We start from the raw sequence: 22,551 nt of genomic DNA, 5'->3' as shown, positions 1-22,551 counted from the left end.
CTTGAGATCCGAAATATTGATTGAACTTTTAAAGTCAGCTTGGTGACAATGATATTAGGAAACACATGAAAACACTTGATGTTAGAATGTTTTCACTATACAAATGAAAAGCTGTGAGAAAATAGAGACATGGAAAGGTATATTTTGCAGTTCATGTATCATGCATGGGTCAGCCATGCAGAAGACGACTTGAGAAAGTCTGGGAGCAAGACATTTAGAGATTAATAGTCATGAGTACATGAAACGGGCAGGTAGACACTGAACTGACTTTCAGGGTCTTATTTCTCTGCAGGAGCTCTAGAGTGGATGTTGTGTCTTAGTCCCATGTAAGGTTTCCTCATTCCAGTTCCTTACTCTGCCCTGTGGGAAAAAAGTAATTCTGTGCAAGGAGACCTTCAGGGGCAGGCAGAGTGAACTTCCAACCACTTTTCATCATTTATTTTGATATCAAGGTGCTAGAATGGTGTTTTATGAGATGTTCTGATTAAAGCATATTTGAAGAACAATGCATTACCAGGTGTTCAGCTTGGGCAGGAAAACAGAGAACTGTTCAACTAGGCCTCTGACTTGGCAAGAACAACAGAGCACCATAATTCCTGACCTCTTACTTCAGCAAGATGTGAAAGCATGTCTTGGCTCTGAGGGGACCTGACAGTCCCTAGAAACCATGCTTCCAGTCTCAACGGACTCAGATGTCAGCATAGGGCCAGAGCTTTGGCTTCAGTGTGCCCAAAGTCCTTTGAGAAGATGGGTCTTTGACTTCAGTGGTCTCTAAGGTCACTGTGACTATGAGATTTTGACTTCTGATGTTGCAGTGACCACTGCAGTACTGAGAGTCTATATTGCTGTGGTCCCAGAGGTTACTGTAGATCTGTTCTCTTGGCATTTTGAAAGAAAATATTTTTTTTGTGTCTACAGTTAAATGCGAAGAAATACAAGAAGGGTAATAACTGGGACATTTGGGGGTGCATTTTTTTTTACCTAATATAACAATTTGCTGAAATATTGCTTTGAGAAAGATAAAAACTGGTCTTTAATATTAAGGAGTTAATGTCTTAGTGAGAGGTCATGGTTGTAGAATCTTGCATGAGTATGTAAACCAATGTGATACCTATGTTGGTTTAAATGTCCTAGAAATGGGGATATTCATGATTTGGGACAATAGATAAAAAGAAGCAGAAGAGCTTGGGAAAAAAAAAAAGAAGGGCCTGGCTCACAATGGGTAATAATAAGGAAGTGGTGAGAGAAACACTGTTGTTAAGGGAATCACTCTCAGGATCACTGAAGAAAATTGGCCCCGGAGGCTGGCAATTGCTCCATGGTTAATTGTGCACACTGCTCTTCTAGAGGACCTGAAATCAGACCCTAGCACACACATCAGGTAGCTTATACCTGCCTGTGGTTCCAGCTCCCGATGACTCAGTGTCCTCTTCTGAACTCCCTGGGCTCCTGTGCCGATATGTAAATATCCCCTAACACACATACAAATAATTTTTTAAAGTAAAATAAACCTTAATAAAGAATGTTCACACTGTTAAACATTGTCATTCATTTGTAATGGACTTACGAAAATTTAAATTTGAAATAACAGAATACTTGGTTTGTAGTGACTGGATTTTATAGTAAGGGAGACACACTAAGTAGAAATGTGCCCCTGGAAGAGATGATGCAGCTTGAAAAGAGGATAAAGGCATTAGGCAAAGTTCAAACAGGTATACCCAGTGATGTCACTGAGAAGAAGCTTGGTGACCGCCTAGAGTACAATCGATTTGTATTTGAACACTTGTCTTTCAGGAACACTGGGCAAACTTCCTGTTGCTCTATAAGCCTTCTTACTCTTTGATAAATCTTTGTCTTACTTGTATATATTCCTTTTTCTAAGCAGAATATTTTTATTCATTCAGTCATTGTAGAAAAGAATTGATTTTATTATTACATTTTCATACAAGTATAAAATGCACTTTGATCTTGTTCATGCCATAGTGTCCATTACCCTTCTTTCTCCTGCCTCTACCTCACATTTTCTATTTATCATCTTCCCAAATTGCCTTCTATGTTCATGTGTTTTTTATTCTTCAATTGAATTTCTGCATACATGAGAATTCACAAATGAGTTATTGGTGTTTTGTTATTTATCTTATTTCACTTAACATAATATATTCCTAAAGACTTGAACATAATATATCCACCATCTACATCCATGTCATGTAAAACTAATCTTAAAACATTTGGCTTAATTTTAAGCTTCTCAGAAGAATGGAGTTTCATTGAGTGATAAGATGATGAAAATAGAAATATGCATTGAAAGAGAATGAAGGAATTGGCTAGAGGAGGGGTTGAAGAGAAAACATTCTCAGAACTCAATGCATATGAAACTCAATTTGAAAAAATACATTTGGACTTGATGAAAGGTATTCTCAATAGTACTGATTTCCAAAGCCACTTGGATTTTGTGTTTTAAATCTATTTTCTTACACAAAGAATATTTGCTTATGTTCACATTTCTACTTTTGGACTGAAGAAACATATTTTAAAATATATAAAATTTCTTTTATATATACAGGTGATACTTTTGTATGTTTTAATGGAAATAAAGTTCTACCCAGGTTGGAATTAAGGTGTTTAAAGCCCTCTGTACAGCTGAAAATTTTAGAGACAGAATCATTTTATATACATAATCTGTATAACAATAAACAATTGCTCTACAGCATATATTAAAAACAAATTATGTCTTCAAATACATAATAGACTTCTTTGTTTTGAGAGCATAATTGGTTTTTAATGTGTATGTTTAACAGAGCAATCTCTTTTTTTTTTTTTTTTAGCATACACGTACTTTTGTTTTACCTCTTTAGTTTTGTAGCAGAACTCAGTTAAAATTTTACTTACAGTTGAGTACACATTTTTATCTATTTATTCTATCCAAATTAAAGTGTATAGCCAAGAAGCCCATTCCAAATAATTAGAAAGTACCTTTAGTTTAACAGAGATCAAACGCTTATATTTAAATCTCATGTGAATAGTCTTGCCAGCAATTACCTGAAACATGTCTCTGAGCATTTGTCATTAAACACTTAAGCTCCATTTCTCGATTTTCAATTAGTTTATTCACTATCCCACGCCATATTTGATAAGCTGATTAATGAATCACCAGAGCAATTTCAACCCGCTCACAATAATTGCAAAGTCATAGTCATGGTATTTGTTCCTTCTAACCAAGTGCATAATGTTAACTCAATCTCTGAGGCCGAGGTTTGAGCGGGATCATAAAGAAATTGAGTGGGAGAGAAAGGGGTAGGTGTCTCCTAAGAGGTGCTGGAGAATGTACTGGGAGAAGAATTGTGTGGGTGCTTCTAGAAGCTGGTCACACCTCTCGCAAGATACTTTTTAAGCTTTGCAGTAAGGTTATATAATATTTTTGATGTCAAAAGTTAGTTCAGAAATGTCCTCTTCAATTCTTCGACATGCAAAGAATGGCTTTAATGGTATTGTTTGGACACTGGATGTCGCCTTGCATTCCTTCAGGAGCCAATTATTTCTGGGGAAACATTTGTTTTCTGTCATGCATGCAAGGCTTAGGTGACAGAAATCACAGACTTTCAAAACATTAGTCAAGGCAGAGGAAAAAAAAATATTTAAAGAGACTTAGAGTCAAATGCGGACACAATCCACAAGGAAAAACTGAACCATTAATGAAAATTCCTCCTTTAACGTTTCACAGAGGCAAATGAAATGTTGAAATCATGCTACTGAAAGTAAATTTTGCAGTTGTTTGAAATTTTTTCCAAATAAGTTTGCGTAAACAGTGAACAGGCAGAGTGAAAAATGGACTTGCTTCTTAGGGTCAAAAATACTGGTACCACTTGTGTGAGGGTACCAAATCCATGATTCCATTGTAGAAAACCAAGTAACTTAGACGATAAACATGAGAAGTAATTTATATCTAGGCCACCTAACTTAAAAATACTTAAAACATAAAAGAATATGAAAGCTACTTTGAAATCATCATTCTAATATAACTTCTGACTCATTCTCTCTTGGCACCACAGAAATTTACAATGGTCAACTTCTGTAACTTAATACTGTTACTGTACAGCCAGAAACCAAGCTTCCTTTCCTCTCTCAAACATTTTGAAGTAACCTATAGCTGAGAGCGGTTTACTCCTAACCTTCTAAAGGGCTAGCTTTTATTCCTCACATTTCAACATTCTAGCAGAGAAATTCTACATCTAAGTAGAAACTGTGTCTTTTAGCCATTTCTATGAACATGTGTGATTGGACTACTGTTTCTCTGATCCTTTAGAAACTCTTAGTTCTTAGTTGTGCTTCTTCACTATTGGCTACGCTTATAGTTTGGTACAATTCTTGTCTTTCTCCCTGAATTCTCAGTTCCTGATAATGAGTTTCCCTACCTTTCATATGTACTGGAAATGAGAGACTGTCTTACTGCAGATAAGCAAATGCTCTCTATCTTGCCCTTCAACAGAGAATATTGCTTGTCTAGAGATATTGTGTACATTACCTATTCTATCTCATCTTTTTTTCTGAGACCTGTCTTGGAAATTAAGAAGCAGCATGGCGTTTTCTATTACTCTTCTTATTATAATAGAAATTTTCTCTAATTTTTACACCTCTGTTTTTGTTCCATGTTAATTTACTTCAGCCTGTTAAAATTTCAGATTATGCATATTTAAAAATATAATTTAAATGAAGTGATTTGTCATAAAATATCTTATTTAACATGACTTGTGCAGTTACATTTTTAAACTTAGTATCATTTGTAGAATATATTTTAGCATTTATAGACTGAATTTATTATTCAATGATATGCTACATTTCCATTTTTAATATTTTTATTTTCATTTTATGTGTATGAGTGTTTTATCCACATGTATGTATGTGTAATGATGCATGCAATGCTTATGGAGGCTAGAAGAGGGCATTAGACATCCTGGAACTGGAGATATGAAGGGTCATTAGCCATGTTATTGGTGCTGGGAATCAAACCCTGGTCCTCTGCAGTGTTCTTAACCACTGAGCAATCCCTGCAGCCTCCTACATCTCAAATTTTAATTGGAATGATAATCATGTATATTTTAGGGTTGTCATGAGACTCTTTGATACATGTCTCCATTGCATCATTTTATTATTTGTTGTGGATATAAGCATTAAAAATCCTGCTTCTAAGTTTTTTCCTAACATATACTAGAGGAAATATTCACTGCTACATGTCATATGCCACAGGGATATGAAGAATAACAGATGCCACCTGGATCAGCGAGGGCCAAGGTGGCTCCATGAAAGGATGAAGGTTTAAAGTGAGCTGATACACAATGGGCAGAAGGCTGAAGGCAGGTGTTAAGAAGCCTTCTGGTTGAAAGTGAATCTCCATGGCTGATTAATTCCCAAATCACCATGGGCCTCAGATCTGTATTAGAGAATGTCTATATAATATCAGAAAGTCAGAAACAAAGCAAATTCATAAAAAATGCAATTGTACAAAAGTCTAATTTAAATACTGACAACTTTTTATATTAAAATTATACTTCATTTTTAGATGTGCCAATAGTTCTAGAACTATGTATATTTATAGCTATATCTGTTCATTTTGTTTTTAAAAATGGTTCTTAATTTTAGGGCTATATATAAATATTTGAGTATAAATTTCTTTTTTATTTACTATTTTTATTTTATGTGTATGAATGTATAACCTGCATGGATGTAAGTTCATCCATGTCATGTAATAAATGTGGAGGCCAAAAGAGGGTGTCGGATTAGTCTGGAACTGGAGTTATGGACGGTTGTCAGCTGCCATGTGGGTGCTGGGAACCAAAGTCGGGTCCTCTGCAAGAGCAGCCAGTGCTTCTACCTGCTGAACTATCTCTCCAGCCCCATATGAATTTCTTGACAACTGGAATTTGCTTTAAAAATGCCTTTAGTCCCAGCACTCAGGAGGCAGAGGCAGGCAGATATCTGTGTGTTCAAGGTCAGCATGGTTTACATAGTGAGCTCCAGGACAGCTGGGGCTACAGGGAGACCCTGTCTCAAAAAGACAAAAAGAAAATTATACAGTATGAAAGACAATTATCAGAAATGTACATGGAATGGATTGGCTAAGATATCTTAGTTATTGTGACTGAGTAGTTGACACAATAGTTTTATATTTTTGTATTTCTTCAAAATTTTCCACAATAAACAATCTTACAATTTAAAGTGCATTTTTGTTGAATGCATGTCTACTATGTTTAATCTAAATAACGCCATTTATAATGGATAAAAATGTGAAGAATTCTGCTTACTGATATTTTCATTTTAAGATACTATTAGATGTTAAAACAACACACATGTATTTCATGCATCTGTAAACATTTCTATGTCTTCAATATGTGTTCCATTTTGGGTACTTGGATTTCATTTAGCTGCTTAAATTTTCTGTTTTCTTGTTTTGCCCAATATAAAGCATGACCAGTCCTGATATTCTCATTGATGGTTGTGCTCTTGCCTGCCATTTCCAATTCATCAGATTTTTAACTGGATTCTATGTCTCTCAGTTGCTATTTTCTTTGGTCCAATTATTTATGAAGAAATCTTAATGGATGTCATCAGGAGTAGATGATTCTATTAGGTGCTTAATAGAGAATATTTTGCAGTTTGTTATCAGGAAAATGATGTTTATCTTCTCAAAAGACCCTGTACATAAGTACATGAGCATCTGGTACTCCCAGACATGCTAAGTAATAAATGAATTCAATTGTGGAGAATGTTGGAAAGCAAAACAAAATCCTTTTTTTTTGGAACTTCCCTGTAGCTTAAGACATATAATCAATACTTTAAACATTAAAACATCATTTGCAATTCACACCAAAGCTCATTTCTCTGTTGTAAGCATTTTAAAAGGTTGTGTGCATCTAAGTAGAAAAAGAAATGTCCTTAATCTAAATATGGCCTTAATACAACAGTCTGGATCAAAATATGAATTTGAATTCCCTTACATTCACTACATTCTGCATTTGATCATTATTTACAACTGTAGTGGCACAGGTTTAAAAGTACAACAGGGATTCCACGTTTAAATAATCAAGAACCACAAATAATAAGGTATGACAAGAAAAAGTCATGATTAATAGTTTTAATGTCTAAGGTTAATATTTTCTTTAAAATATTTGATACATTCTTTACTTAAACTTAACCTAAAAAAATTCCTTTATCAGAGTTTGGACTAGATGTTCATATGTTCCCAGAAAAAGTGAATGAAAAAACCCAGAATTAAAGAATGCATTTATTTTCTTTATAATTTAACTAAAGTTCTAACAATGAGATGCATCAAGATGTAATGAAAACTGGCAAGGAACTATAGTAGGTGAGAATGCATGTCAAATTTACTGACTTTGGTAATTCAGTTTCATTAATTTATAATTAAATTTGATTTTGGAAGTTGGGGAAAATATTTTTCCTCTGGCACAATAACAAAATAGTATGTTCTCATATTACCTCCTTACTGGAGAATTTTTTGCACATCTGACAGTAGGTGAATAATGATACTATTTAGGAAAAATGTCAATTTATTTGGCTTGGAAACATTGCAAGGTTTAACAATAATAATAGCAACATTATAAACATATCCATATGAATGTTATAAGTGATTGCTTAAAAAGGAAGGCATATGTTTATTTATCTTTTTACCTATCTTGCCAACTGATACTGATTTTAATTCAATTTATATTGTAATATTTCCTTATTTTGATATTGCTTCTTGAGATAATGCTAATATTTAGTCATTTTTCTCTTACATAGATTAAAATATTAATGATATTCTTTAGCTGTAATAAAAGATAAATTTTTGATTGAATTGTTTACTCAGAGGTTTTCACAGTATGTTGGAGGGAAAAGTATTTGGTTAATAATACACTAATGAAATTCTGAATTCTATCACTGAGCACTTTATCACTGCCAAATATGTAGACTTGACTGTGATTCCTGAAGGTTTTAAGTTAGAAATGTATTACTTACTTTATTCTCTGCTGTGACAAAGTGTGAATTATGTATGGAAAGAAAGGCTTATTTTTACTCAAAGTTTGAGATGTTATAGTCCGTCATGTTGAGGATGGCATGAGGATAGAAGAGTGAGACAGACAATCATAATGCACCCATGATCGAGAAGCACAGATGCATAATGTTGTATTCATTTCCTTCTTTAAAACTGTTGTTGACGCTTCCATGCTGAACAAAGATGCAGAATGAGGCAGTTGGGATAAACCTTCAGTGGGTCTACCTAAAAGACTCTCAAATTGCATAACTCTTATCATTAGGAAGGAAAAAATAGCCCTTGACTAGTGAATAAGGGATATGAAGGAGTAGTAAAGGCAAGAGTAGTTAGCATTCAAGTTCTAGACAGCCCCTGGCTCCTTTTATGTCAAGATAAGCTATTGTTTGGCATAGAAGAATCCAGAGCAGTCTGCATCCTGATTCTGTATTGGGAATTTGGGTAACCTCTTCAGAGGATGGTGTAATAAGAACAGTAGGTAGGAATTAGCTAGTCAGTTAGGGTAAAAAAGACCCCAAAGAAAAGTAGCCAGTTTCTTGGCTAAAAGTCAAAATATCCTCGGGCTTCTTAGCAACATGCTGTGTTCCAAAGGTCAAAAATGTCAAAAGCATTTGGGAGCTCATATCTCTTCAAAGAGGGGAATGTTAGAGTAGCAGAAATTCCCATGAAATGAAAGAAAGAAAGAAAGAAAGAAGAAAGAAAGAGAAAGAGAGAGAAAAAGAGAAAGAGAGAGAGAAAGAGAGAAAGAAAGAGAGAAAGAAAAGAGGGCATGAAGTTGTCAGAAAAAACTGTGGGGCAATATGGGAGGTGTTGGAAGGGAGGGAGTGGGTGTGGATTTGATCAAAACACCTTATATGCATGTATGAAATTCTCAATAATTTTTAAGTTAAAAAATGTTGACTCTTTGATAATTTCATACATACATGCAATGTATTTGATCACATCCACCTCCACTCCCTCCTTCAATGCTTCTTGGAATCCCCACATTTCCATTTCTATTCCATGTGTTTTTATACTTTTTATTTTTTAATAATCTAAGGGAGTCCAATTAGTGATGTTCAGGAAAACATGGGTGTAGGCTGTTATCTACTGGATCATGGGCAGCATATCATGGGCAATATCTCTGAAGAATATTGACTCTATATCCACCATTGGTAACCAATAATAGCAAGCGTAGTAGATGAGTACTTTGCAGATGCAAAAGATATTATTTTGCAGTCATCCACCCTGACATCTAGCTGTTGCAGTTTTTCTACCTCTTCTTCCATGATGTCCCTTGAGCTTCTCAAGAGAAGAGGGTGTGGTATAGATGTCTCATTTAGAGCTGAGCTCTCCCCATTCACTTATTCTCTGCACTTTGACCAGTTTTGAGTCTCTTTATTAACTGCTATCCACTCCATAAAGAAAATTCTTTGAGGAAGAATATGAGTAGCACCAATCTGTGGGGATAAGTATTTAGATACTATTGGATTCTATTTTCCTTCTGTAAAACAATTGTTTTGGGCCATATGACCTCAGCAGCCATGGGTTCTTGGGAACTTATATTCTCTTTTCTTACATCTGAGACTCTAGTCTGTGGGCCTGTGCTGCCCACACTCAAGACCGGTCTTTACTCCTCAGTTAAATCTCTTTGAAAATGCCTTCAAAAAATTACCAAGATACATTCCCTAGGAGATTTTAATTTAGTGTAATTGTCAATGAAGATTAAGCATTACAGAAGAAAAGATAGTGTAAGAAATCTTCTCAGCAATTCTGTGTGTTTAGCTTTTATAAGTCTGCTATGATCAGAGTTCATCAATAAATCTGTATATCCATTGATAATACTGTAATAATGTAAAGATTATGTTGATTTCTGTTTTTCTTCATAATTTTGAAATCTTTTATTAGCATTTCTTTCTTTAAGAAATGCAATGGATACATTGAAAAACTTTGTATAGGTTGAAAAATTTGGAAAGGGTGTGAGTGGCAAACTCACATTATAGTAAGTGACAAATTTCATATTATTGTTGAAACTTGGTAGCATAATTTTGTCAATAAATAGTATTCAGAAATAATAGCAGACATATAGAATTGCAAATTTATATTCCAACATACAATTATATAACTTTAGTTTGAGAATTACATCAGTTTAGCTATTACTGTACTATTATTTGTTCATTCATTTATTCACTTATTTAACTTTCCAAATTGTGAGTTTTATACCTAAGAGTTCAATTAAGTATTTCAAATTTTCTGTAGGATAGATGAAGGCATAGTGAGACTGTAGAAGAGAAATAGAAAAATAATGAAAAATCACTTGGTGCCTAATAATTGGAGAGGTCCAACATCAAGGCCTGGATGCCCAGGAGCACATATGTAGTGAAGACCACAGCTATCCCCTCCCAGGGGAGGTAGAAGTCCATTTTAGAGAATAATTCCTCCCTAGATAGAATCTACAAATGGCAGAGATTTCCCCTGTCCTCAACATAAGAGGCAAATCCATTCCCTTATACAACCTAGAAACTCAGGGGAGGGGTTTTGGGGAATATTGCTGCTCAGAGAAGGCTGAAAGTACTGCCCAACACGGAGATGTTGTCCATCCTCTGCTCTACTCAACCATCAGCTTATCACCAGATGAATGTGAAATTGTGACTCACAGTAGGGGACTCAATATTCAGGCTCATGTGAGAGGCCCATAGTCCCAGCTCATGGGAGAGGTCCATAGCTCCAGATCTTGGGAGGGGAACACAACCCCAAAACGTGGAAAAGGATGACAGCTCCAGGTTCAAGGAAAGGAACCACAGCTCCAGATTCATAGGAGGAGATGACAGCTCCAGGTTCACAGGAGGGGACAATAACTCCAGATTCATGGGAAGATGTAAGGTCAAATTCACTGCTGAAAGGCACATGTGGTGTCCTGTGACCTGTTTCCTCCTCTTATCGTCCTTATGACAACCCGAAAAACAATTCTCCAAAACTGCCTTTGGAAAATCTTAATGAGTTTGTTGGCCTCAGTACCTTAGCCTGAGGTGCTGGTTTACTTATAGAAGAGTGGGTGCACATCCCCCACCTCATTTATGGCTGCATTGAAAGGTCCGTACTCAAACATAGATTCTTTGACTTCCAGACAGCCACACAAAATGGCAAGAGACCTGCCTCGTGGCATTCTCAGCTTATATATCCTTAGTTCCTTCCCCTCAGGCAGCTAAGGTCAACTGATTGACTCTTTATGAGGCTCATGGGAAGGAGATGGGACTATAGCTTGCCACCAGAGTGGTCAGAAAAACTTCCAGGTAACAGGAGACCACCAATCCAGCTCACAAGCGGGGACCACAGATCCAGCTCACAGGAGGAGACTACAGCTCCAGGTTGATGGGCAGGAACTACATACAGCTCCAACTCAAGGAGGAAACCAAACTCTGTCTCATGAGAGGGGACCAGAACTCAGGCTCATGAGGGACAACCATATATTTATAAGATAGGACCCCAGCTTCATGTTCATGGGAGGCAATCACAGTTCCAGGTTCATGGTAGGGTTCAAAATTTCAAATATGGTGGTTCCTGCTACTTTTCTGTCTCCATTAGAGACTTTCCTGTTTCCACACAATTAGACTTCTGTTTAAGATAGAGCATTTTGACTTCTGTGCAACAAACAGAGGCAACAGTTCATTTTTGACTTGAATTTTTCGCTAGAAGGACATTAACATTGGAGAAAACAACCTTTTGCTTGTGCTCAAGGGTCTAGTTGGTTTTTCTTGGTAATTGAAGCCTTCACATCTTCCTAGGAAGGCGGGAGCCAGTGATAAGAATTCTTATTCAGGTTCCCTCATGATAGAGTCATTACCTTTCCTAGAACCATTACCACCACCATCTTGGCTCTTCAGTCTTTTTTTTTTTTTTTCATTTTTTTTTTTTTAGCTAAGTACTTTCTTCCTTGCACCCAGAGATCATCCCTCATCCTCCTTGGGGTTTATCATCTGGATGATAATGGCCAATGGCTTGCTGACCATATGTGCAGGATTCAGTGGCAGTCTTCAGATCTAATCCCTGGCAATGTGTGCCAATCACCTCTAGGATGCACCTGTAGCCAGACCCAATGACCCAAGCTGAGAGGCCAGGAGCTCTGTGTGGTGGCTTCCATCCCTGTAGGGGCTGCCTATGATTTCTGAAATTTTGATATGGGCTTCTCTGAGACAGAAGTAGCAAATGTTAGTCTCTTGAATTTTCTTCCCCTAGGGTTTTGTGATAGTTATAATTTATTCTAAAATTAAGCCTTCAATTTCTGTCATTGGAATTAGAGAAGGCATGGTGCAAAGTAAACTAATTCTTAGTGTAAAGTATTCTTGAGTCTACCTGTATGGATCTTCATTATTTCATTTTAACATTAAGGTAAAAGATGGCTCCTTCATTTTCATTTCTTGTAGTACAGGTGAACTAAACCTTATTCTGATGTGCACCCACCTCATATTTTTAGGAGTTCTGTTGTCCATTTTCAAGAAGTACTAGGTATCCTTTTCTTCTTCAGTATTTTGGTTTGTTATTTTTGTTTGGTTAACTTTGTCTTGGGACAGAGTCTTGCTCTGTGGCTGAGTGTGGCTTTAATTCTTAGCCCTCTCACCTTATACCATTGAAAGCTAGAATCACAAAAGTACACCACCACATCTGTATTTATCTCACCCTTATAAATATCAGGCTAGCAATAATTTTCTTCTCTCACAGTGTGGAATAGTCCATATGTGTAATGCAACCATGGTCTTAACTGACTGGTAAAGACCTTCCATTGGAAAGTGATTACCTCTATGATAGAAATCCTGGAATCATAGGAAAGGTCAATGATAATCTAACATATATCTTTCTTTGTAATAGTTTTGAGATCTTCAAACTAATTTAATCTAAAAAAATTTTAAAATAGAAAGATTTCTAATATGCATTAGTTCTAAATTTATACTACATTATAAATATGAAAAGTCACAGACAGAGACAGGGAGACAACCCAGCAGCCATGGGTTTGTAATATTAAGAAAAAGACAGTAAAAAGGATCTTCTCTGATGAATGATGAGTTTCATGTCTCTAAATATAAGGATATCTATTTAGAATATAACAAGAAATTACATTGGTCTAGGGAAATGACAGAAATAAATTATTTTCTAGGGTCTATGACATCTATAGCCATATGTGCATGGCTATGTTTACAGAACCGTGCATGAATTCTCTCCCATTTAATAGGCAGTCAGAGAAATGAAGATATCACTCAGCACAAGGATTTAAACTATGACTCCACACATCTTCATTTTATTAAGAATCTTGATGCTTATATAGTGATCTCAAAATTCTGAACTCAGGAATTAGCACGTAAGAGGAAAATAACTGGGGGAAGGGGGCTAGATGGCAGAGTTGTGCTGGCATGTCTTCTCATAAACATTGATGACAGAGCCTGCCTGGCTGCTTACATATGTGCACCATTGGAGTTTCACCGACCTGACCACCTATGTGCATATCACACTAGTATGGCTCCCATGCATTGGCAGGGTGGGCTGAGGTGAACAGTCCATCTACATTCCCCAGCGGTTCCCATGGTCAGCTGACAATTACCTCCACCTAGTGTGTGTCAAGACCTGGCTGCAGTCCTCAACTACATTAGGAACCTAAGAAGTCTACAGATTCCAGAAAATGAACTAGAGGACACTAGTATAAAGCTGTTGCGTGCACTTGGGAAACTTCCCAATTGCCATTAAGAGAATCTTAGATTAGAGTTCTATGAGCTAATTTCTGCCTGCTGTGAGGACCTAGCTCTTACCCACAGTAAAGCTCTGTGGGGAATTAACTTGTTGGAGAATGCCTTGGCCCACAGTGGGGTCATGGTGTATACTGAGGTCCAGAAATAGCCAAAGTATAATGTGCATGCAAGGGTTGAGAACAACTACTTTTGATGAGGAAAACCAACTATTTCTAACCACTGAGAAAAAGAAAAATCCCAATTTGATATTCCTAAGCAGTGTGTAAAAGAAACAGCAAATAACAGTGAAAGTCCAATTCTAAGAATCCTGGGAATATTCTGACTCAAAACAACGTACAAAGGAAAAGGATTTGGTCTTTACGTTAGCACACTTGTGTGTAATAATTATAGATCACTGACACACTAATGAGATATGATTTTTCTAGCGCTCAGCTCACATGAATTAAATAAGTTGCATAGGATTTTTTCATTTGCTGTTAGAAGACATGAAGTTGGGGACGAGGGTGAGGTGGAAGAGTGAGGATATACATGGGAGAGGAGGTCTGGATATGATAAAAATTCATTGTATGAAATCCTTGAATCAATAAAATTTCTCTAAAAATGAGATATTATGGTCAAGGCTGACTGAGGAAATCCACTAGAAAAATATTAGTAGTTTTTGAATGAAATAGAAAATTTTTGAAATTTTATTTATTATTTTTATTTTATGTGTATGTGTGTATTGCCTGCATGTAGGAAAGTGCACCCATGCCATGCAGTGGCCACAGAGGACCGAGAGGCTGTCAGATCCCCTGAAACTGGAATTACAAACAGTTGTTAGCTGCCATGTGGGTGCTGGGATTTGAACCTGGGTCTTTTGCAAGAACCGTACTCTTAACTACTGAGCTATTTCTCTGGCCCCGAAATAGAATATTTAAAATCTACTAGCATTGGACACATTCTGTAAATATTTATGTCATATTGTGACATTGAACTATAACATTTTTCTCTTAACTTCCTTTCATTCCTTCTTCCTATACCTTCCTCTGTCTCTTACTTTGTCTTTTTAGAGTATTTCAAATATTATTCTCTATGTAGTCACAATTTCCTTTCCTTGAAGCTAAGGGTTAGAACAGAATAGCAATTCAAAACATCTGAAAGAGCTTTCTCTTGAGGTTTGTGGATGTCTTCTATTTTCTTGATCAAATCATGCAGAGCAAACTATCAAAATAACCCAGTAACGACTACTGATCTGTTATTTTAATGAGTAATTAGTGGTCTGGGTAGCAACAAGACCTGTGTGATTAGTATGATTTGTGAGAAGTAAGTCCCTTACTATGTCCCCTGTCTATTTTCGAAGCTACAGCATGTGGCTGTAATGAGTGCAATCTGAGTTATCCATTTCTTTATACAATGAATAGGAATGAAAAGCATTCCTCTCTAATGCTTTGTACAATTGTGTTGAGTATGTGTATAGCCAGTGATGTGCTGCTGCGTGCCTTTTGTTTGGCGCATTGGAGTTTCAATTATTAATAGATTTTAGTGTCTGGATCATTTTGCATTTATGCTCTTGACAATAATAATAATAGTTAGTGTCATTAGCATACCCTCCAAGTGACAGTAATTGTGTTATTCCTGCTATAGTTGCTATTACAGTTCTCAGACCCATATGGTTTAGCTCTTCCATTTTCTTTTATACATGTGCTTTGTAAAATACTCAGTGTTTACTTGTTAAACAGTAAGGGTTTTTTTTTCCCTATAATTTAGAGCCAAGGGAAGCAAATTTTAGCCTTCCCTTTTCTTTTCTTAGGTCAGAAATTCCTACTCTCATATCTATAAATAAATAACAATACTTGCACCACCTCATTGTAAATATTTATACCCTAACAGTAAAAGTATTTCCTCCCTATTAAAACTGTGGACAGGGGGCCTAGGTAACAACATTTTTTGTTCTGATACTAGGAGCCTCATGATAGTATCCAAGAATAAATAAAATGTGCCAGGCAAGACTTGCTTCTTCCTTTGCACCTCATTACCATTCACTGGTCTCCAATTGGGAATCATTTGGCATCAGCATATATGACTTCTCAAACATAAATGGGACACTAGCAGATGAGATTTTTGTATCTAATAAATACTAATATTAAATAAGAATGGAAGAAATTAGCTAGAGATTTTAGGTAAAAAGAAAACATTTTAAAACAATAGTGAACATTTAAAAATGCTCATTAATTTTTCAAAATATTTCACAGTCATTTGTGCTTCATTTTTTGAGGGCTCCCTGTTCAGTTCCTTGTTCAAATGTTATTGAAGCAACCAACAGCTTTCTGATTGGACTAAAGGTTTACTTCTCAAGATGGAGCCCATACCTGACATTGATATCAGGCCTAGGCTAGATTGGTTACCTGCTAGACCTGTGGCTAGACTGGTCACAGGCCATATGGGAGAGCCTACTACAATTATTTTGCTAAATAGACATAGTAGTAAGCTGACTCCTAATGACTTATTATTGTTATACCCATAGATTAATGAATCTTTCAACTCTCACCAGAGAAATTTCCTTATGCAACAGACAATGATGAACACATAGACCCACAACTGGCTTCCAAGAAGAGAATAAGAGACTGAAGAGTGCTAATGCCTGAATAGGACACATATCAAACTTCTGTACTCCAAAGTGTGCTCAGGAATCATTGTGGAAGAGGGGGCGAGAGATTGTAAGAGCCAGAGGTGGTAGATGACCACAGGTAAAAATTTTTCCAGAGAGCTGGTCAGTTACTCATGTGATCCCAGCATTAAAGTGGAAGTGTTGAAGAAACCTCCAACACTAGCTGAGGAACGATTGTCAACCCACAGCTACTGGGAGCGGCAGTGTCAGTCATCTTCCCAAGGGTGTGACTTTCTATATGTTAATCAGGCTCTAGTGAGTAAATGGACCCTCACTGACGAGATGGAGAATACACACACACACACACACACACACACACACACACACACACACATTAGAATAGAACACATAAAATCAGGCAGACAGTAGTAAGGGACCTGAAGTTATGGTTCTCAATGTAATAAAAATGCATTATGAAAAATTCACAAAAATTCAATAAAAATCTTTAAAACCTCCAATTTGATCTTTTTACATGTTCTGTTCAATCATACATTTTAGTCACTAACAAAAAGTTGAGTGTAAACCTGGAGAGTTATGATTTTAAATTGCTACACATTGAAAAAAATTAAACTTCAAATTAAATAAAACTAGATTTTGGCCTGTAATAGAAAGAAGAAAGATTAGTTATCAGAAAAGGAAAAAAAATGAAAAAAAGAAAAGAAAGGAAAAGAAAAGAAGATAAAAGAAACCAGAGTCCTAGCTTAACCAAAATAATAATGGTAGTAATGATAGTAACAATAAGAAGAGTGAAAGAGGAGACAAGATTAAAGAATTCTGAGATTTCTAGTATAAAGCTTTCAAAATAGCCTATATCATCATTCTTTCCAGTGAAAGTCAGTATGTAATAGTCTCTCTCTCTCCCTCCCTCCCCCTCTCTCTCTCCTCATTTCTTTTCCTTTCTTTCCTTCTTCCTGAGCTAGAGTATCCCTGTGTCTAGCTGGCTTGGAATTCATGGTTTACCTGCTTCTGTCTCCCTAGTGTTGGGATTACAGGTGTGTACCGCCATGTGCTACCTGAATTACATTTTCTGTCAATTGTTTGTTTGCTCCTGTCTAGAAACTTAAACTGACTTGTTTTAGTGGGCAGGTACAGAGAGATAGAATCAAATTATCCAAGTTTTCTTACCAAGAGATTCAAAATACATCGTCACCCAGTCACCCAATCATGCAATGCTAATAGTATTTAGTGTTTTTGAATTCTCTTACCACTTCATTTCTACATAAGAAACATCTAAGTATACACATATGCATGGAAATGCATTTGCTTATTTATTAACACTAAACGATTCATATGTAAGATAAATACACAGTATATATTAGAATACATTTTCAAATTTTGATTTTCCCCATTCACAAACTATTTCAGTTTCTTTTGCATAAGAATCTTTTCAGTTAACCCTGGTAAAATTCTATACCAGGTGTATTAATACAGTTGCCACTTAACTCAGAATGTTTCCCATCATGAAGATTACCTAAGATTTTGTTCTTCAACTCACAATTGTGTCTGTATTAGTTGCTTTACTCATTACTGTGATGAAGTGCCTAACAAAGCAACATAAGTGAGAAAGGCAAATTTTGACTTACAGTTTGAGGGATACAGTCCCACAGGGCAGAGAAGGTGAGATGACTGGTCACACTGCATTCGCAGTCCAGAAGCAGAGAGATAAAGTAGCTACTGCTCTGCTCGCTTTCTTTTTATTGAGTCTGTGGCCCAGTCCAAGGAGTGGTACTGCCCGCATTTATGATGGCTCTTCCCACCTCACTTTACCTAGCATAAATGGCCTCCAGACTTGTCTAGAGGTTTGTCTCCTAGGGTTCTAGATCTTGTCAAACTGAAATATTAATCATTGTAGCAACTTATTATATGATTCTTAGAAGTTATATACAATGAACGTAGATGCATGTTATATGTTAGAAGATAATAAACATAACAGGCCCAAAGAGTTGCTCAGTAGCAATGCTACTGTATATGTAGCATTGCTACGTATATTACCCAGTATATGTAAAGCCTTAAATCCTAATGTGAAAAAAGGAGGTTAAAGCAAGATTTACAATCTTCCACTATTATTTGTGTCTGTCTGTGTGTGGTAAGGAAAAAAAAGAATGAAGCATCAAAAAAAAAAAAAAAAAAAAGGGCTGACAGGGTGTTTCTGAGTTAAAACTACTGTCTGGTCTTACAGAAGACCCAGGTTCGATTCCCAGCACCTACATGGAAGCTAACAGCCATTGGTAACTCCAGTTCCAGGGGACCCAATGCCTTGTTCTGACCTCCGAAGGCACTGCAGGATATGGGTACACATGCGGGCAGTACATCTACACATGAAATAAAAATAATAAATAAAATATTTTTTAAAATGAGAAGGAAATAATGTGTGATGGGTAGAGAGGAAAATAGATTCAGCATATTAGTTCTATATTGGATGAGGAAAACATTCTTTTTTTAATTTAAAATATTTTCAGTTCAAACTCAGTAAAAATTTCCTATGGACTCAGTGTAAAGGGTCAATTTTGACTTGAATAATTTGAATGATCTGCTTGAGGAATGGGGTGACTAGTACAAAACAGTGCTCTGAAAACCTAATTTTAAAAGATCCAGTGAGCTCTCTGAAGTTGTTAACTGGCATGATAATTGGGTTTGAGACTCCGAAGCATGTGCCAGGTCCTTCTCATGCAATTTCCAACTCACTGATTTCTAGTGAAGAGGAAAAGGGTTAGGAAATTTTTTACAGTATTCTATAATGGAAGTTTTTAATTAAAATCTGATATAAATCTTTTTGGTGAAGTACAGGAAGTATAAAATAGGAATAAATAAGAGTTCTAATAGAACTTTGTAAACATGGATGGGTTCTCCAGAACTTAACTATTTCTGTAGATAGAAACTTCAGTGTTTCAAGTGTTTATTTTGTTCTCACTTTGATCTCAGAAAACATCTAAAGCAAATACATGATGTCAGTGCAATGAGCACAGTCACCACTAGTTTAGCTATTTTGATATCCATATAATAAATGTCACTTAAGAATGTACTTCTGTAGTTTAAAGTTAGTAAATACTGGCATGGTTACAGAGAACCAACTTTTCAGATGAAAACTAGTAGACATATCTTCTAAGTGAAATCCATACACATATATTAAATGGTAAATTACACAATGAAGAGTCAGACTTAAAATTGTAATTGACTTTTTAATGTTATCTAAAGTCTGCAAGGTTTTCTCTGAGTCTTAGGCCAGGACATTTGAATAGGAATTTAGGCCCCAAATTCATCTTATTCCAATATGTTTTTTGTTTGACAGTGAAAATCCATAAAACAATTCACATATCTATTTTAAAAATTATTGGGTATATTTCAAGTTTATAATATAATATTAAATGTATACTTCTCTCTGGCATATTTTATTTAATGTAATGCTCTCTAGGCCCATGGAAATTTCTGGAATAAAAGTAGACCACACTTAATTTGTTTATTTTGTCTCAGGGATCAATATTCATTACTGTTTTATGTCACATATCTATAAGCTCTTTTTTATATAGTATGTCTGTGCTTTCATTGCTTCAGGCTCTTTCTTGGCTTTAATTAATCTTTCCATGGGAAGTTGTCACATTTTGTCTAAATGGAAAATGAAAGAAATATGTTCATATTTGAAGTTCTTCAGTTTTTGTAATTTATAACTAGTTTTCTCAGCTATCCAGGAACTAGTTCATATATTGCTCTAAGGTAAGCTATGTCTTCATTTATTGTTTTAATAGACACAATACCCTTCCTTACAAGTTTATATTTTGTGTTACACATATACCTAGGGCATTGCCATACTGAGCTTTCATTGACCGACATTCCAGCACTGATAATTCATTCAAGCCTTAAGTCTATGTTTGCTATTGTTTGTGTTCATGACGAATTGACAACAGAGCAGACTAAATCAAACATTTGGTCAGTCAATAGAATTTCATAGGAATAATAGTTATAGCTAATATGTCTTGATTCCTTATCTTTCTCCATCTACCATGGAATATTTTTCATGCATTGCCTTCTAAATTTTTTCAACAATGTGAGACAAATGTTATCACTGTCTGTTTTAAGATAAGGAAACTGAGTTGTGGATATATTTGTGATTATTTCATGCATTTATTACTTCTTAAACCAAATGTAAGGAAATATAAAGGAACTATAACCCACTAATTACTGTAAGGAAATAGAAGATTAAAGAAAAAATATTAAAAATCATTTTACTAACAAAACAGTGTGAAATAACAGTTTTTAAAATAAATTCATATTCAGAAAATATAGTTATATTATGAAGAAATATTTTATCAGAGATTAAAGTTTACACCATCAGTGGCAATCCTGTAATAACACAGAGGAAATGGAGTTTTCTCATAGATATTTTGAAGAGGAACTTCAGTAATTGGGCATAAAGAACATGAAACAGCCATTTAAGCTATCTGTAAATGAATTGGAATGGGTTAGCTCCACAGGGGAGAGTAAGAACGGGCATTGGTGAAGTTGTAAAGAAAGCTTAAATCAACAGTGTAAGCAAGCACACATGGGGAGAAATGGGGGTGAAGAGTAAGGCAAAAGAGAAGAGGCAAAGTTGGTTCTGGTGTTTAGAACCCGGGGTTAATACTGCAGAACTTGATGTGATTTCTAGAAATGTTCCTTTGGTCTAAGATAGAAATACCAGGTGGGAGTTTCCTGTAACCAACTGATTACTCTCTTCCCTCAAAAACTGTGTCAACACATTCAAATATTAAGGCACAAGATGGGTGGTATGAGTCACTGCTAGATTAAGACACCATGAAAAGACATTTATTTTATATCTTGAGAGCTAACTCATTGTGAGCAATGTATAACTAATTTGTTGATGACTGACAATTGAAAAAGACACTGGATGATATGTTTCATAAGAAAAAAATCTAGCATATGCTTTACATGTCCAGATTTAGAGCCTGTTTTTAAACTGTAATATGAGTTTGTGGTTTGTGATGAAATTGTTGTGAATTTCATAAAGCCAGAGACTACTCATTCTGTAGGAATATGATGATTCATAGTTAACTCATCAGATTTTCAGTACACATACACACACAAGAAATTATTATTTATTCTTGTTTATTTGTTGTTTTTTTCTGAGATAAGGTCTCCCCTTAGCCCTAGTTGGAACTCCCTATGTAGACCAGACTGGCCTGGATCTCACAAAGATCCACCTGCCTCTGAAGAGTCAAAATGCAAGAGTCAGAATACACTGACTCCATTTTGGCTGGCTGTTTGAGGCAAGCCCGGACAAACCCAGGCATATTGTAAATCTCCAGTTGCCCCCCCCCCGCCACCCCCACCCAAAGCCATAGATTAAGCAAGTCCGGCCATTAGAAACAGAAAATTCTGGCACTACAGATAACAGTCAGCACATTCCAATGCCCTAAAGACAGCCCCTACCAATAAGAATCCTCCCTGTACTCAGAACATAGCACCATCCAACCATTTTAAAGTGCATCTGACAGGAGCAGGCTTCAACAAAACTCCCTGTAAAAAGCTTGCCCCACTCTGCTTCCGGGCTGTCAGTAGGGATCAGCTGCATTGGTGAAATCTGAGAGCCTGAGCTTAAGCCCGACTAAAGGCTCTTTGCTGTTGCATACACACTGGACTCCTTGGTGGTCATTGTGGGGCTGCGAGATCTGGGCGTAACACCTCTACCTCCTGAGTGCGGGGACTAAAGGTGTTTGCTATCATGCCAGGCTAAGAAAGTATTATTTATTAATGTAATACAAAATTAAATTAGGTTTTTTAAAAAAATTTATATTGTTAATTGTGAAATCTAAATTATCTGAAAACAGCAACAATAATCCAAAGGAGTATACATTTTCATTTTCAACAGAGGTCATTTTTAAAGACATTAGATAATACATATCCTATAGAATGGTTTTATTCTTGCCTAGCTACCAAAGCACTAGTTACAGACTGAACTGGCAGAACTGAAAACATATGTGTCCTATGGTTTGGAGGGGCAAACTTCTTACAAAACCAAAACTTGCTTCAGGCACTCATCCTTTCAAGATCCATGTATTTTTTTTTCCTTAATTTTATTTCTTATTTTTATTTAATGTGTATGAGTATATTGCTTGCATGTGTGTCAGTGCACTTGTATTGTGCAATAC

This window comes from Nannospalax galili, unplaced genomic scaffold, assembly GCF_000622305.1.
Source record: "Nannospalax galili isolate Female #2095 unplaced genomic scaffold, S.galili_v1.0 scaffold45, whole genome shotgun sequence".
In the NCBI taxonomy this organism is placed as follows: Eukaryota; Metazoa; Chordata; class Mammalia; order Rodentia; family Spalacidae; genus Nannospalax; species Nannospalax galili.
The sequence above is the reverse complement of the archived record's forward strand: the minus strand, read 5'-3'. Positions refer to the sequence as shown.